Source organism: Apodemus sylvaticus, chromosome 23 (genome assembly GCF_947179515.1).
Source record: "Apodemus sylvaticus chromosome 23, mApoSyl1.1, whole genome shotgun sequence".
In the NCBI taxonomy this organism is placed as follows: Eukaryota; Metazoa; Chordata; class Mammalia; order Rodentia; family Muridae; genus Apodemus; species Apodemus sylvaticus.
Window position 1 is genome coordinate 44,109,423 of NC_067494.1, and position 17,293 is coordinate 44,126,715.

Below are 17,293 nucleotides of genomic sequence, written 5' to 3' on the forward strand. Positions count from 1 at the left end.
GGGAAGAGAGGAATCTATTCATTATCAGGACTCGCAAGCTTAGTGGTCAGATGATGTCCCAGTGATGGAGTCATTGTATTTGAGCACCAGCTCACCCCCAGAAGGCACCTGCTCAGGCAGGTCTCACCAGCAAACCTTGTGGCTTTTCTTGAGCATTGAAAGGATTTTCTCTCCTTGAGCTCCCATTAGTTTAAATCAAAACTAAAGTTCACGATGCCTCTGCTCTGAGGGTGACATTTTCCACTTCACACACTGTCAGCTTCGTTTAACATGTTGTTCCTCAGCTGTGGTCACCTCTGTGGGAAGCCACACACCTCACAAAGTAACAGCCACACTCTCTTCCCTCTGCCCTCCCTCTCCCTTGGGGCGGGGGGGGGGGGCGGTTCACTCATTTTCGCCACAAGCTCTCATCCAGGTAGAATTAGTAACCCCTAATGCAGCACACAAGTCCCTTGAGTAGCTATGAGACTACACAAGGCTTCTGAGAGACACTACTCATGGTAGGAGCCATCGATATCTACCGATGACCTCTTTTCTTTAGGGAAATCTAATGAACTCAAACGCTGGGGAACTTGCCCAACAAAATAATCTCCAACAACATCTCAGTGTTATGGGGCATTTCCTAGAGGTGGCCAGTTGTGAAACTCAATGGAGGGGAGAAATATCCATTGAGTGAGCTGGTTGTCCATGAGATAAATGAAAACCATATATTCCGTATAATACATACAAAAGTTCAGATTTCTGACTTCTCTATAAGTATTTTTCTGTTGATGCAGACTACATCTCAGGGAAATGAGTAGCTGGTTTGATACAGAGGGGTACCTCATCTTGGCCATTTTGGGCATTCAGACTTCGGTTCTGTAGTCAGGTCACTTGTGTGCAGAAGGAAAGAGCTTTGGAAGAACCAGAAGGCCACCATTGTCCCAACCTCAGTCTCGCTTCCTCTGCCTAACCCAGCTCAGACCCCAGAATGCCTGGCCAGCCACATGTTGCTACGAACACAGGTTCTTAGCAAATTTAATTTGCAAAGTTAACTTTAATTACACATTAAACTTAATGACACACAAAAGACCCCCCTACTGAGTGTGGCCACTGAACTGAATCTGAAAGGACTGGCAAAGCGAGAAAAAGTGTTTTCTGCATTAGTAACTTTTCTTACTGTTGTGACCAAAGAACAACCTCACAAGGGAGGGTTTTATTTTGTCTCAGAATTCAGAGAAGCACAGTCCATCATAGTGAGAAGTTAGGGTCCAGAGCTTGAAGAGGCTGGTCACATCCTACCTCTAGTCAGGAAGCTGGGGGGCGGGGAGGATGGGAGAGAGAGAGAGAGAGAGAGAAAGTGGGGGGGGGGGAGGCTGGTCACATCCCACATGCAGTCAGGATGCAGAGAGAAATGACTGTTAGTGCCAACCATAGGTAAGACAGAACCTTCCACCTCACTGCACTAATCCAGATACTCCCTCAGAGATGCACCCTGAAGCTTGTCTTCTTGGTGGTTCTAGAACCTGTGAAGCGGACTATCAATATTAAGTGTCACAAATACTTACCTTACATGGTAGCTGGGAAGGTTTATAGAATAATGCATGTAAACTCTTTAACCATAGCAATAACTAATGAATAAGAGCCACCCCTCACCCGTGAAGCCTGCCATCTCATTATGTTCCCCTCCCAAAATAAGAAACATCTCTCAAGAAGTGTTTTTCCTCCTTGGGCTCAGTAAAAGCACAAGACAAGAAATCTGGATCTAAGGGGATGGGGCATTCTTCCAGCCTCCCAAAGCACTTTTCACAGATTAGGAGAAAAGTGAACTTTGGGGTATGCATATTAATTTGCTTAAATCTTTTCAACAGGATATCCCATGTTCAATGGTCTAAACAAAGTTAGGATTTTGTCTTACAATTAAAAGCTTGAAGCTAGAGATAGAGGTGTCAATCTGGTCCCAGATAGGATTTCAAGGAGAACAGACAATGACTCCTGGCCTTTGTTGAGGTTTGGTCTATTACTATGTATTATAAATGCTAAATTCTATATGGAAAGGTCTAGGCCAACCAGAGACTTCTGATGTTTATAAGCTTTTGTTGTACAAACCTTGTTCCTTGATTTAAAACTACTGGTTAAATGAAATTGGCTACAGCCAATTACTGGACGGATTAGAGGTAGGTGGGTTTGGAGTGACCTAGTTGGAGGAGAAAAGACCAGGGGAGAAGGAGGAAGAACAAGAGAGAGAAGGAAGCCACCATGAGGAGAGAGGAACCATGATCACATGACCAGGAGAAACAGAAAGTATCTGGGGCACAACACTTGGGAGGCAGCCAGGACAGCAGTTAGAAGAGTAGCTTAGGGGTGACTCCCTAGTAATTGTCAAAGCCAAATAACCATTGTCTGATTCTCATTTATTTGTAAGCTAGTCAGGGATAAGCTTAAATTGGATCTACTAATGGCCATATCTTCCCAACGGTGCAGGTACAACCAGCGTATTGAGACTTCAGACTGGTTCAGTGACGTATGCTTGACCTAGAAGGAAAAGCAGATAGAGGGAGGGTCAAGTTGTTTCTTACCTCACAGAGGGACAGGAGGCTTTCAGTGATCTACTTTGTTCTGAGAAGGCTAAAGTGTGACAATTGTCTACTGGTTTAACAAGAACTTCTTGTCCACAAACATCCTGACATTGTTTGGGTAAACTAATGAGAGATGAAGCCAGAACTTCTGGGTGGCTCCTGGTGTTCTGACCATCATTTTACATGCATGCCTGGTCTCAAGTTAGTGTGGACCCTTAGGAAAAGTATGAAGGACTACAGGGTTCTGGGATGCTGAGAAAGTACAGGACTCGGGTAAATAGAAATATATGCCCACTCTGATGGACCATAGCTCAAGTTGGCTTTGTGTTATAAGCTTGAGCCAGACACTCCTCAGATTGCTAGCAGTCTAAAGTGGAGCTGTGTAGGGTAGGGTCTGAATCAGGGATAGAGGCTGTAGAGGGATCAGACATGACATGACAACAGGCATGTTCTTCATGTAGTCAGTCATTATATGTTGGGAGGCTCCCAGGAAGAGTCAATATTTTAACAGAAATGACCTTCAAATTTCTTCAGAGTTACCCATCAACCATTCACAACACACACATTGGAGGTACCACTTGCACTGTAGCTACTGGGAAGACAATAATGTTTGCTTAGAGATGTGACTCCCAAAAGAATGATTTTAGGTCAATGAAGAGAAAAGTGCTGTGGTTTTGATGGAATGAATGGTTTGACCTCTGACCCGATCCTGAGGGTACACTGAGTGATAAGCTTTTCTCCTGGTAGCAGTGCCCCTCATGTCTGTATCATTTTATGTCCATTCAGAGTCCCATGAGCTTAAACTGAGTCTGGTTATGTAAAGTGATGGGTCTGCCAACCTTGCACTAACTTTTATGGTCTAATCTACTGCCAGAAGTATCTTTTTTTTTTAATGTTTTTTTTTATTATTCGATATAATTTATTTACATTTCAAATGATTTCCCCTTTTCTAGCCCCCCACTCCCCGAAAGTCCCTTAAGCCCCTTTCTCTCCCCCTGTCCTCCCACCCACCCCTTCCCACTTCCCTGTTCTGGTTTTACAGAATACTGCTTCACTGAGTCTTTTCAGAACAAGGGGCCACTCCTCCATTCTTCTTGTACCTCATTTAATGTATGGATTATGTTTGGGGTATTCCAGTTTTCTAGGTTAGTATCCACTTATTAGTGAGTGCATACCATGATTCACCTTTTGAGTCTGGGTTACCTCACTTAGTATGATGTTCTCCAGCTCTATCCATTTGCCTAAGAATTTCATGAATTCATTGTTTCTAATGGCTGAATAGTACTCCATTGTGTAGATATACCACATTTTTTGCATCCACTCTTCTGTTGAGGGATGCCTGGGTTCTTTCCAGCACCTGCCAGAAGTATCTTAATCTTATCAAGTAGATAAGGATTAATCTATTTGCCTATTGTCCCCAGGTTTTGTCTCTGTCAAAGGCCAGTGTTGCTCCCTGAGGCTATGAAGGGATCTGCTACAGCCAGCTCCTGGCTCCTCAGTGTTTGCTGACATTCTTAAGCCTCCCTTTGCTTAAAGAGCTATCTTCTGGCCCTCTGCCCTCTGCCCTCTGCCCTCTGCCCTCTGCCCTCTGCCCCCTGCCCTCTGCCTCCACCTTCACTGGCATTCACCCTGTGTGTCTGTCTAAGGTCCCATACCTCCAGCCACCAGAATCCCAAAATCATACCGTTTGACTTGCCCTGACATTTCTGCTTGCACCCTGTATGGTGGTAACTTTTGTAGTTGTGATCAAAATACTTGAGGATGGATTAATTGAGATTTCCCATAGTTTTATGGGTATCAGACCATCATGACAGGCAGGGCTTGGCAAGGCGCAGATGAGTGTGGTAGGACAGTAGCTCGCATCAGAGAGAACATTTCTGTGAGAGGATATTCTGTCCATTTCTGTCCTTTCAACCTGTCCTTAAGCTTGACAGGGGACATAGGTGGGCAGAAAGTTAGCAAAAGCATAAATGATTGATTGAAAGGTAGAGCTAGCTATTGAGGGAAATTTTAACAGGAGATTCCATAGACATCAGAGAGTAATTAGCAGGCTGTATCTTTGAATCTGTTAGTCAAAGACTACCCCTGACCTATGTGTTATGGTCTAAAGAATTGATGTTATTTGAGACTCAGAAAGTGGGCAGGGGTAGAGGGTATGGGGGCAGCACCCAAAGACAGCAATTTCTAAGTCCATGGAATCAGGAAAGACTGAGTTAGGGTGGGTGGGGTCAGAGGAAGTGAAGGAACCTTGTAAAGGCTGAGAAGGAATTTGGATCCCATCTCTGACACTTGGTAGCATTAGCAGCTTTTGGGAAACAGTAACACGGTGGAAGCAAGCACCTTTGTTTTAGTTTCTCTGGGTTGGAGAAGAAAAATGGGCAAATCACTAGAAATCGGCATTGTTCCACTTAAGCTGTGAAGTTGTAAGATCATTGTCATCTGGAGAAATTTGCCGAAGTTGCCTTCCATTTCTGCTTCCTGTTGCCTGTGGACATGTTAGCCATCAGGTCCTCGGCAGCTGGAAGGACACTCAGTGCCAGCCATTGTCTGATTAATAACTGTTTGGTGAATGCACACATATCTAGGAGAGCATTTAATTCCCTTACAAGAGTTTACAGAATTAGAGAATTAAAAGTAAATTTAGAAAGCAAAGGTAACTCAGGAGGCTTTGGCTTTTAAAAGGGAGCTTGAACTGAATGGTCAAGATCGGTTATGCAAATGGGGTCTGAAAGCAAAGGCTTCAAAACCTCCAGGCATGGAGAGAAGCTGAATTCTGGCCACACCCTATGGTGCTTAGCAGTGTATTAGGAGTCCCTGAAGAGAAACAGGAGAGGTAGAGTGAGCTGTGCTGGGACTCCCTCAGAGCATGTGACAGAGCTCCATCACTAATGGGCATTTGAAGGTGATTAATGTTAGATGAACGTTAGAAGAAGGTGGACATCCTGATGGGATTAGTATCCTTAAGAGAAAAGCCACCAGAGAGTCAGTTAGCTCCCTTTCACCAGGGAGGGCACAGTGATACAGTGTCCATCTTTAATGCGATGAAGTAAAATAAAACAAAATAATAAAATAAAATCCCCAGTCCCAGGAACTGGATCGTGCTTCCATCCTTGAGCATCCAGCCTTCAGAACTGTGAGGAAAAAAATTGTAGTTTCTTCAGGTGTCTCGCTCGGGTTATTTTGTTAGGGCCACCAAGTGAGTGCTGCTTTGTTTCGGCAGTGGAGCACCTGACACAATGTGTGTTATCAAAGTGGACGCGTTTTCATTATGGTAATTTATTATGGACAGGAAAGTATCTGCATATCATCTGCATTAGGAAACTCCCTACTAAGGCCTCAGGATCTAGCTTGGTCAATCAGAAATGGCAGCGACTTGCCAAGTGGTCCTCCTTTCCTTGAGAGCCACCTGAGGCTGAGATTGTATTCTAATCTTTACGACTTATACTGACTCTCAGATGACACAGTAATACTGCCCTCTCCCGTGTGTGTGTGTGTGTGTGTGTGTGTGTGTGTGTGCACACATGTGCACACACACATGTGTTTGTGTTACAGAACATCTAAAAAAGGGTTAAATAAAGGCAGAATGTGAAGCTGGTGGACTTACCACTAGACATGTTGTAGAGACAGGCGGGGTCACAGGTCAAGCCCCAGCTTACAGTCAAGCTGCAGAAGAAAGGTCTGGGAACATGGAGGCCCAGGCCTAGGTTCAGATGGACCCATGACTCCATGCAGGTTCAGAAATAGGAATCGACAGACAGATGGACAGCAATTCAAGTAGGTGAGATGGACAGCAATGACTGAAGTGAGCTGAAGCCCCTGAGATAGTCAAATGTGGCCTGCTGGACACATACCTCCTGTGGTCAGATAATGAGTACCTATGGCCATTGTCTTCCTAGCATCTTTTCTTCTTTATGAGGTCCAGATGAACACACAGTCCTTATTCTTCCTCTCTGATGTGTCTGGCAAGTTCCAGGTCTTGATTTTTCTGATATGAGTTTAATGTGCCCACATCTCCCCAATTTACTTTGATAAATTTATAGACTTGTCACCCTTTCTTGGGCATAAATTAAGAGGTAGTACCCAGCAGATGTTGGTATTTATGTGCTCACCAAAGGGCACGGTTGTCCTGCTTTGTCAATTGCCTGGAATGTAGTCAAATTCTGCTTGTGGCATGGAGTCTGTCAGGGTAATGCAGAGCCTGAGAAAACACCACTTTATATAGTATCGTGTGGCTTAGAAAAGGGTACGTCCTGAGTTCAGATCAGCACTCAGCATCAAGGTTGGCTGTGGTCCGGAAGAAAATAGGTTCATCACAAACATGTTTGTGGCTCTGCCTAACTACAAATGGACCAAGGAGATGGAAATGTGTGTTTCTAGAACAAGGAGAGCAGAGATGCTGGGTCCTCCACAGTGTGCACCACAGTTGGATGAGTTTCACACGATGGATCAGTTCTTGATGGTAGCTTGTTTTAATGCAAGACCCAGTTGGTATCCTGACATGGAAGCTCATGTACCTGGAAGTCCAAAAGGTCTTCTCACACCCTTGCAAACCAAATGTCATTCTTCTCCTCAATTTTCACATGTATTCATTTATTTAAGGAGTTATTAGATGGTGAGATATGAATTTGGATTCACTCAAGCCCTTGTATATCCTGCCTCCTCATCTCTTTGGAGTAGGGCAACTTCAGGCAAACATCTGGATTCAGGTCTGAAGATCTCTGAGCAGCTTGGTTCCTACCATAAACATTAGGAATCCCCAGCATATAGCAAGATAGCACCAGATAGTTGCTGCATCATCCACAGGGACCAAGAATGTTGAGTCATGGTTGCTTGCCACTAGACAAGATGGAAGTATCTGGAAACTGGGAGTAGCTAATAGCTGAGAGAGTCCGGGAAGTCTTCTGTTGAGGAGCACCCATGGACTCACAGAGTTACTTTGAGTTCTGTAGTGGAACATTTCACTGTACTGGGAAGAGGTTAAATATTCAGAGAGTCATTAGGATCTATGTGTTCTCATCGAGAGCTGGAGTGGTCAGGTCTCAGGATTGGGGTGTCATCTTCACTGTGCACTGAAGGGATAGCTGAAACCTGTGGGGTAAAGGCTGGGAATGATAAGAGATGGAAAACAGGGTTGTACTTCTCTTTTTCTTTGAGAGGCTGAGAAAAGATACTTAGAGCTTGCCAGGAGCCATTCTCACAGAGATCTCAAAACCCCCTCCTCTCAGTCATTTCCAGCCTGCTTTCTCTAGGCTGTCTTTAGAAGGAAATGTACTAGTTTAAAGATTAGTCAAGTAAGCTAGATGGTCAGTACATACAGAGCTCACTTGAGTGGGCTCAAACAAACGAAGCTCACCTGTGGTTAGGTTACCATAGCAACTCCTTTCCACTTCACCTCCTCATGATCGAAATATGATGCCAAGTTCCTACTGCACCTGCCAAATCTTCCCTGAGATCCTGAGAGACAATTCTGAGAAACTGTTCCTGAAGAATGATGCTAGCCCCCTGAGATTGTTCCCTGAATACAATGACTTCCCCCCCTTTACCCCTCCCCACACCTGCTTGCTTGCCTTTATAACGCCTTGTGTGAAAATTAAAGCTTGACAGCTTGATCAGAATACTGACTTGCTGTCCTCCTCTTTGTGTTTCTTGTCCCCCTCCTCGCCCTTTTCCTAGGTAGCTCCAGGAAGCCTGTTGACTGTCCTGCGGGTCAGGACAAGAGCTGACCCCACCGCCTTGTATCGTTCTTTGCTGATCATGAAGCACTTTTATTAGTTCATATTGTATAATAGGTCATACTATCTCTGTAGCAACTTTGACCTGTGATTGCTGACATTCAATTTGCATATAAAAGAACAGAAGAAGAAAGGGAAACAGAAAAGAGAGGGAGAAAAAAATTTGTTCCTGAGATTTTCAGGTCTTGATCCCTAAAGGTTAACACTAGCCCATCTGGAAAAAATAAATCATGACTTGATGTTGTCTGACCCTACCCTGGAACGTGGCTCATGGAATTCTAAGAATTTGGTTGATGGGCTGAGGTTTTTCATTTTTCTTATGTATCTGAAATGAGTTGTATATGTGTGTTTTTTAGGGCTGCCAGAGTGAATTGCTCTAGACCAAAATAAGATTCCCCACAATTCTAAAAACTGAAATCCTAAGCTCAAGGTTCTGACTGGAAGAGACCTTTCCCTTAAGAACCCTTGTCTTGGCTCTCAGGAGGCTACCTGCTTGTTGCCATTTCACACAGCTTTATGTGCCAGGGTCTGGGGTCTTTAGCTCTCTATACTCTAGACTTCTAGTAATAACTCAAGTCACATTCAGTTGGGGTTTGAACCTATGACTTCATTTTAACTTGACCATTTCTTTAAGCTTCTGTCCCCGAAATAGTTTGATTCTGAACTACTGGGGGTTGGGGATCCAAACTATGGATTCCCAGAGTACAAAATGTAGCAACTGCGAAGCCAATATGAACTGCGTCATCTCCGTAACGTCTGGGCATTTTTTAATGTAAGGAAGTGCATTCTTCCTGATACAGAAGGCTCTTCAGAAGTGCAGGAACTTCAGTGTGAACAGAGAGTCACATCCTGGGGAGTTGAAGATGAGGGCCCCCGGGTGCTGCCTTAGGAAGTTGTAGAAAGAAAGTGACTCTCACAAACAGACATCTGGTTATGATTTGACGATGCGTGGATGTTAAATTGCTGGCTTGTGAAGTCATCTCAGGAAGTTGAACTTGAGATATGCCTTTATTTTAAAAGCTCAGCCATCATCATCATATGACTCAAGAGGGCAATGGAGAATGCCTTAAATAGAATCTTCCCTACCCTTCGAGCTCAATTTAAAGATGAGGAACCAGGCTGGAAGTTTGTTCTCTAAGCATAGTTTAAGGAAGCCGTGTTTATGAGGGCTGTGGCCTCAGTATGTCCACCGAGAGTCTGACATTATCTTTATTAGAACTTATTTGACATCTAGAAAGGAAGCACCCACAAGAGGTTTAATGCCCAGAAAGCATTAGTTCACGGTGCTCTGGGCTACTCGGGACTGATCGTCACACTTCATAGTTTTCTCCTCAAGAACAAAACCTTGAAGGCCAGTGGCTCAAATGATTATGGAAAACAGTTCCCAGGTGGGATGGCCAGGACCAGGACCAAGACACATGGTTTCCTTGATTCCTCTGTCAGCAGGACCAGAATGAAGGCTGGAGTGTTCTTCTGCCTCCTTATCGGATAATCTCACCTTCATGGGGATATCTGCAATCTTAGAGCACAGTGCACTCTGGTAATGTGGTGAGACAGTTGGGATGAAGGCTGATGAGGAGCATCAATGTTCTACTCATGAACACTGGTGAGAACCTAAGGGGCCATTTTTTTCTCTGAGGCAGGAATCACAACCCCAAGACTGGCTGGACAGCTGGTTCCTCCTGTCCCCAGAGATTCTGACTGAACTGCATAGGACAGAGAGCCTTCAAGGCAATTTTTGCAGTTATTTAATTCTATGGGGAAAACATTGTGGGGAAAGCTATGTGATGTTTTTCCTTTCAAAGAACAATGGCCAGATTAACCTAACTATGGGATCTTAAAATTCATCAATTTTAAGTTTTTTTTGGAATGATTTAAAAAAAATAAATTTGATAAAAGTTAAAGATTTTAAAAATAGTCATCGCCTTCTGTGACTTAAGATCTAACCTAACCTTTTTCAAGGCTCAACGGCGGGCTCCAAGCTCTGCCCGTTTGCACTTGGTTCCTGGTAGATGTCTGTTACATCTTTCTTGTTGTTTTCATGAGAAACTCTGTGCCCTTCCCCTGACATCTTAGTTCTTAAGAGTTGGCACCAATGCAGACTGAACTTTTGATGTGTCTCCAACACTCACTGTTTAGAAAACCCAGGAGTTCAGTCAGATAACGTTTAAGACATCGTTCAACTCAGAAATCGGTAGGAACTAATACTTCGAGTTTGTCAGCTTTTCGTTACTATAACAAGTACCAGAGATAATCAACTTACAAAGAGAACAAGGCTTTCTTCTTCTTTTTGTCTTGTTCTTTGGATGTTCCAGTCATGACCAGTGAGTGGGTCCTTTGCTAGTACAGTGTCTCATCCTGGTGGGAGCCTAAGACAGCAAAGCTGTTTACCTCATGGCTAGGACTTGAACTTGAGGAAAGCAAGAGACCAGAGTTCTCTAATCCCTGTGAAGAGAACGTAGGTTCCTGGGATGGTTAGCATTCATTGTCACGTAGATAAGCCTCTGGGTATGCCTGTGAGGGATTATCTTGGTTATGGTAAATGAGGTGGGAAGACTCATCTTATCTGTGGTGGGAAATATTCCATGTGCTGGGTGATGTGTTTATAAAAAGATAAAGAGGTAAGGAGGGAATATGGTCTATGGGGGTGTGGGGGAAGGGGATGTCTCAGTGGACCCATGCTGAAGCATCCCTTCCCCCCTGAGGTACTATACTATAGTATAGAATAGTGTTTATTCAGGACATGGGGAGGGGAGTTAAGAGGGTAGTAGAGGCAGAGAAAGGCAGAGAGAGAGGAGAGAGAGAAGAGAAGAGAAGAGAAGAGAAGAGAAGAGAAGAGAAGAGAAGAGAAGAGAAGAGAAGAGAAGAGAAGAGAAGAGAAGAGAAGTAGAGGCCGGGCCATGAACACAAGTTTGTGGAGAGAGGGGGCAGGGAAATGGGGAAGGGGAAAGGGGAAAGCGAGAACAGGAGAGAAGCAAGAGATCAGGAGAGGGAGGAGGGGCCGAACAGCCCCTTTTATAGTGGGCCACGCCTACCTGGCTGTTGCCAGGTAACTGAGGGGCGGAGCTTAGAATGCCACCACTGGGGTCTTGGACTGGAAAAGAAAAATGAGTTGAGCCGTGTCGCATTTGTCTTCCTCTGCCTTTCTCCTTGTCAGCACTGTAACCAGTCCCCTCACACTCTTGTTGACATGACTTCCTTTTTGTTCAAAAAAAGATTTTATTTAAGAGTACACTGTGGCTGCAACAGATGGTTGTGAGACACCATGTGGTTGCTGGGACTTGAACTCAGGGCCTCTGGAAGAGCAGTCAGTGCTCTTAACCACCGAGCCATCTCTCCAGCCCTTGACATGACTTCCTGCTACAAGACTGTATCTTCTAGAACCGTAACCCCAAACCGACCCTTTTCCCCTTAAATTGCTTTTGTTGGAGATCATACTTTTACTCTGCGGGCCTCTGGCAGCCATATAGCAACACCCATACAACACAGTTGTTTCTTCCACGTTCTGAACATTTCCTTCAGGGAGCTTGGTCACTCCGGGCGGGATTGGTGCTTGGCTTTCTCTGTCCCCCGCATGTGACAAACGCTGCCAGGATTGAATCTCACAGCCGAGGATTTTTGTTTGTTTTATTTTTATTTTTTATGTTTTGACAGTGGAAGTTCTGCAGCATTCCCACCCTTGACCCCTCTGCAGTATCTCACTAGGCAAAGCACCTGCGTTTAAGAGGGTCTGTAAAGTGTCTTCTGAAGTTACCCTTGTTTTCTTCTTACTCTGAATTCAGCAAACAATTACTGCTGCCTTCCTTTGTATCATGTCTCCCTCTGAGCCCTGCTGAGGCTCAACCCTGGCCAGACATTATGGAGGTAGTTTCTCTGGGCGATCGCCTGCAGACGATCAGTCTTTCCCTGGGAGGGTCTGTATTCCCTTTACAATCTAAACAACCAAACCTGACTGAGATCTCAGTAATATTTCTGGGCCTATAAACAGCACGCTATCTTTGGCTCACTTCCTGACACCTCCCCGGGCTGTTTGGGTTTTTACAAACATCCTCATGGCTCAGGAAGGGTGGCTGAATTGTTTAGGAGTTCAAGGAGTTCTGAAGTCTTTCCCTTCAGTCAGCTGGGTTTTAAACGAGCCAGGACAGGAAGAATGGGCACTCCTAAGGGAGGGGGGTTGAAAACAGGGCAAGAGCAGAGAAGAAATCCTGCCCTGAAGTCATGTCCGCTGAGCGAGCGAGCGACGGTGAAAGCTATTGAGGTTTATTTCTAGCAGGTGTGTTCACAGGCAGCTGTTCAAGGGAACAACCTGTGGCCCATTTCGCGTCCAGAAAAGCACAGCTGCAAAGATACTTTACCAGACAGCAGCAGTCATACATGGCTGCAGAGGAGCTGGCTAGCTTGCTCTGATCAAGGGGTCTGCACTGGGGCAGATCTCAGTTTAGAGCACTGACCGGGTCTTTGTGGGACTCAAGAATCCAGACAGAGACCAAAGCATGTGCATAATCCTCCCAGAGGAGTACAGACCCACCTCTTCTTCCCATTCTTATTCCCTCGCCCCTGTTTAAATGGAGGGGCAAAGAACAAAGCCTCAATGGACTGTCTTTCTGTTCTTCTTTTCCCGTGACAATAGCAACTTTGATACACTGAATGACAAAGAAGGAGCACATGGTTGAGAAGGTGCTGGGCCAAAAGATCAAAACAGAGTCCCCGATTTGCCAGTGAGAAAAATATGTGACTTCGGGGAGAATTTTTGGAGTCACTGCAGATCCACATGTGTGCAGCTGGAAACACATGCTACACAGACACACTCACCTTGATACCCACTGGACAGGTACAGTTCCCTCCCACCTCATAGCTGGTTTCAGGAATGCCCAGCTTTCAGCTCTGACGCTCTCTCCACTGATGGTAAATTTCCAAATGTAAAACAGATCGTAGACTCTTACCTTTGCTCGCATCCATTGCTCTGCCTCTTCAACGCATCTGAGTACTAATGAGATATTAGCACACAGTGATGCACGCCGAACAGTTTATTCCCAGGAGTCCACAGTGCCTGAACCCCAGAGCTCTAAAGAGCAGCTCTGAAAATGACCTAGACAATGGACCCCTGGGTTTCTCTGCCTAGACGTCCTATCCCAATCTTTTACATCCATGTTACAGAGAGACCCTGTATCATACAACAAGGTAGATGACTCAGAAGGAACAACAGCGGCACTTGATATCTGGTCTCCAAAACGCATGTTTGCACAAGTATAGACACTCGCACTTCTTACATACTGGGTTCATTTCTGGGTCTTCGATTCTATTCCTTTGATCTACCTGCCTGTCACTGTAGCAATACCATGCAGTTTTTAACACTATTGCTCTGCAGTACTGCTTGAGGTCCAGGATACTGATTCCCTCAGAAGTTCTTTTTTTCTTTTGATTCTTTTCCAGGAGATGGTCTTTGTTAAAGCTGGAATGATATTGCCTGCATATTGCCCACTAGATGGATCCTATGGAGATTGGGCTGACAGCTATCATCTGTCATGCCCCAGAGCTATCAGCCACTGCTGATAGAATTAGACACATGTCACTGGGATGTGAGATCTAAGTGGTCCCTGGCGACACATAGGTCAATGAGAACGCAGAAGAGACTCTCCTGCAGTCACATATTTTCTCTAGAAAGAAGATGCCAAAGTACTCCACTTCCTCTAGAGCAGTGGTTCTCAGCCTTGCTTATGTGGCAACCCTTTAACACAGTTCCTCAAGTCGTGCTGACCCCCAACCACAAAATATCTTCACTACTATTTCAACACTGTGATTTTGCCGTTATAGATTGCAGTGTAAATTTCTGTTTTCCAATGGTCCTAGGTAACTCCGTGAATGGGTCATTCCATCCCCAGAGAGATCTTGATTCTCAGATTGAGAATCACTGCTCTAAAGTTTGAATGAGAGGCAGCAAATACCACAGAATTCACGAAGGCACAGATGAATTAGAAAATGCAGCCCTCTGACCAAAGTCATTCTGACTGAGAAGACCTTATAAGTGTGTTATCTTTTTACTTCTAACTAGAGTTAGCAAGGCCGCCTTTAAAGCACAAGGGGTGTTGGGCATCGGTGAGCTTAGCTCAACGCCTACAGCTGAGCTGTTTTCACAGGTTTCCCAAGAGAGGAACATCCTGTGGCTTCGCTTGATTCCCGTTTTCCTGCCCGGTGTGGTAGGGACTTCCCAGGTGCCTGACCTATGGCTATGATTGTTTTTTCCTGTTGTTTTTCCTGGTCTCTAGTATATATTGCTGGTCCCTTTGGCATTCTCCTTACTGAATGACCGGAGTCTGTATCTTCTGTCTATCCCCCAGGCCTACCCTGGATAAATGGTACTGTGGCAGCAAGGGCGCTGTCAAAGGGGTAAGGGTGGTACTGGGAATATTACAGTGTCAGTTTTAATAACTCCCCTTCTCCCCCATGGTATAGCTTTGCCCTTGGTTGGAGTACTAATCAAAGACGAACGTGTCATCCCACTGGAGCCGATCTGCAGTATGTGGGTCCACATTGTGAAGAGGTAGGAGGAGCTCTCTTGGTGGTCTGTGGCAGCGTTTGTGTCCCTCCCTGCTGGGCAGTGGGTAGAGGTTGCGGCAAGATGTAAATCTGTCAGGATCACCGAACTTAACACATGTTAGGTGTAATGGGAATTAATTATAAATAAGCCGCCCCGTCCGTTCCCGCAAACGGCTGTGGCCTTAATGGTGTGCGACCTACCGGGATATTACACTCTACTGCGGCCTGCTGGTCTGCTAACTCTCTGTTGGGAGGGCCAGACCTCCATGGACTCTTTAGAACGGTCTAGGCCATTCTCGGAGTCTCTCTTGGCTCGCCTGACACTCACCAGGCCTCGACAGGGTCTCGCTCAGTGTGGCTCTCACTGTCGCCGCTGAGGCAATCTTTTCCAGCTAGCTTTCTCACCATCTCAGCTGCATTCTCCCTCCGCCATCGGCAGACCCACATTTCACACATGTCACACTGTCCACGGGCCACCAGTTCCTCTGATTCCCTGACCATGGTGCCCTCAAATTACCCAGTAGAACAGACTCTCAACACTTAATTACTTTGCCAACTAGATTTACATATATTTAAAACACAAGTTGGGGGTGCCAATACAGTAATAACAGAACCAATCAATTACAGTAAAAGTTCTATCCCAATAGTCTAACCTTTAGATAAATAAACATCTGACTCTATTGCTCCTTGATTCTTCTCCCCTGCCAAGCGCTTTTCCCTGCCCTCTCTCCCCTAGCTCCTCCTCCTCATCTCTCCCCTCCAATCACTGACCTCTCACTGCCTCGATGTGATTGGACAGGAAATACCATGCAACAGTTAGGTTTGTGGAGACCAGAAATGGGTCTTCCTGAGCGTTTGGCTATCGCTGAATCACTGCTGGGGCAGCCCTAGGTGCCAGGATGCCGCGGTCCTTGACTGCCACCAGCATTTCAGCTCTTGTGCAGGTTTAAAGTTGAGTTTCCTTAACCATTAACGTGAGAAGGCCGTACTACTCTTGACCTAAGGACTTGACAACTAGAGTTTTCCAGTGACCAGGGCCTGTCACCTCTTTTTTCTCGATCTTTGTATACTTTTACCTGTAACTGCAGACTTTTCCACCCAAGCCCCTCAGTTTCAGAAATAACAACTCTGAGACTTAATATATATGAATAAATGCCTAGACTATAAGTTTGGGCTTGTTCCCCAATTAGCTTGTAACTTAATTAACCAGTTTATTCTATTCTATGAGTGCCATGTAGCTGATTACATCTTCTTAGTTTCATGGGGCTGTCTTCTCAGAGTTCAAGGTGGATTAACTCCCTGTGTGAGTCTATCTCAGAGTTCCTCTCTCCTACCAGAACTCCCACCTCTTTTTTTTTTTTTCTGCCTCATCTCATTAGCCAATCAGTCTTTTATTGACAGGTGATATTTCCATACAGTACACAAGATTCTCTCTATATTTACCTGTCTTCAACCTCAGCTCTCTGTCCTCTCTTCCTGTCATCTTTTTATCTCTGTTGTTGTCCTGGGTAGTTTTATGTCAACTTGACACAAGCTATAGTCAACTGAGATGACTGAACTTTGAGAAAATTCACCCATAAGATTGGGCTGTAAACAAACCTTTAGAGTAATAGTCCTCAACCTGTGCGTGTAATCCCTTTAAGGGTCCAGTGACCTTTTCATAGGATCATATGTCAGATATCCTGCATATTAGATATTTATATTATGATTCATAACACTAGCAAGATTACAGTTATAAAGTAGGAGTGAAATAATTTTATGATTGCAGTCACCACAACATGAAGAACTATATTAAAGGGTCACAGTATTAAGAAGGTGGAAAACCACTGCTTTAGAGCATTTTCTTAATTCATGATTTGGTGGGGGAAGGCCCAGCCTGTGTGGGTCGTGCCATCTGTGGGCTGATGATCATGGGTTCTAAAAGAAGCAGTGTAAACAAGTCATAAGGAGCAAGCCAATAAGCAGCACCCCTCCATGGCCTCCTCATCAGCACCTGCCTTCAGGTTCCTGCCCTATTTGAGTTCCTGTTCTGGCTTTCATCAGTGATGAACAGTGATATGGGAAGTGTAAGCTGAATAAACCCTTTCCTCCCCAACTTGCTTTTGATCATGGTGTTTCATCGCAGCAATAGTAACCCTAACTAGAATAACGGCCCTTCCTCTATTTGCCTTAGTTACTCCAAACCTGTCCAGCTGTTTCTCCAGCTGCCGTACAGCTGTCTGCCTTGAAGCTTCCACATAGCTCAGCCTGCTGACTCTTCAGCTGTCCTTGTCACAGCCTCTCTTTGGTCACCATCACTCCGCTGTCTCTGTGGCTTCTTTCTCCTCGGTGGCTGCTCAGCCTGCACTGTTGGAAGTAGGCAGATCATTCAGGAGAAGGTGGAGCTGTTGACACAGGTGGAGTGAGTGCTTCGAACTCTGCTCTTGTCTTCTGCAAGAGCGACATGGTTTCAACCATGGATCCATC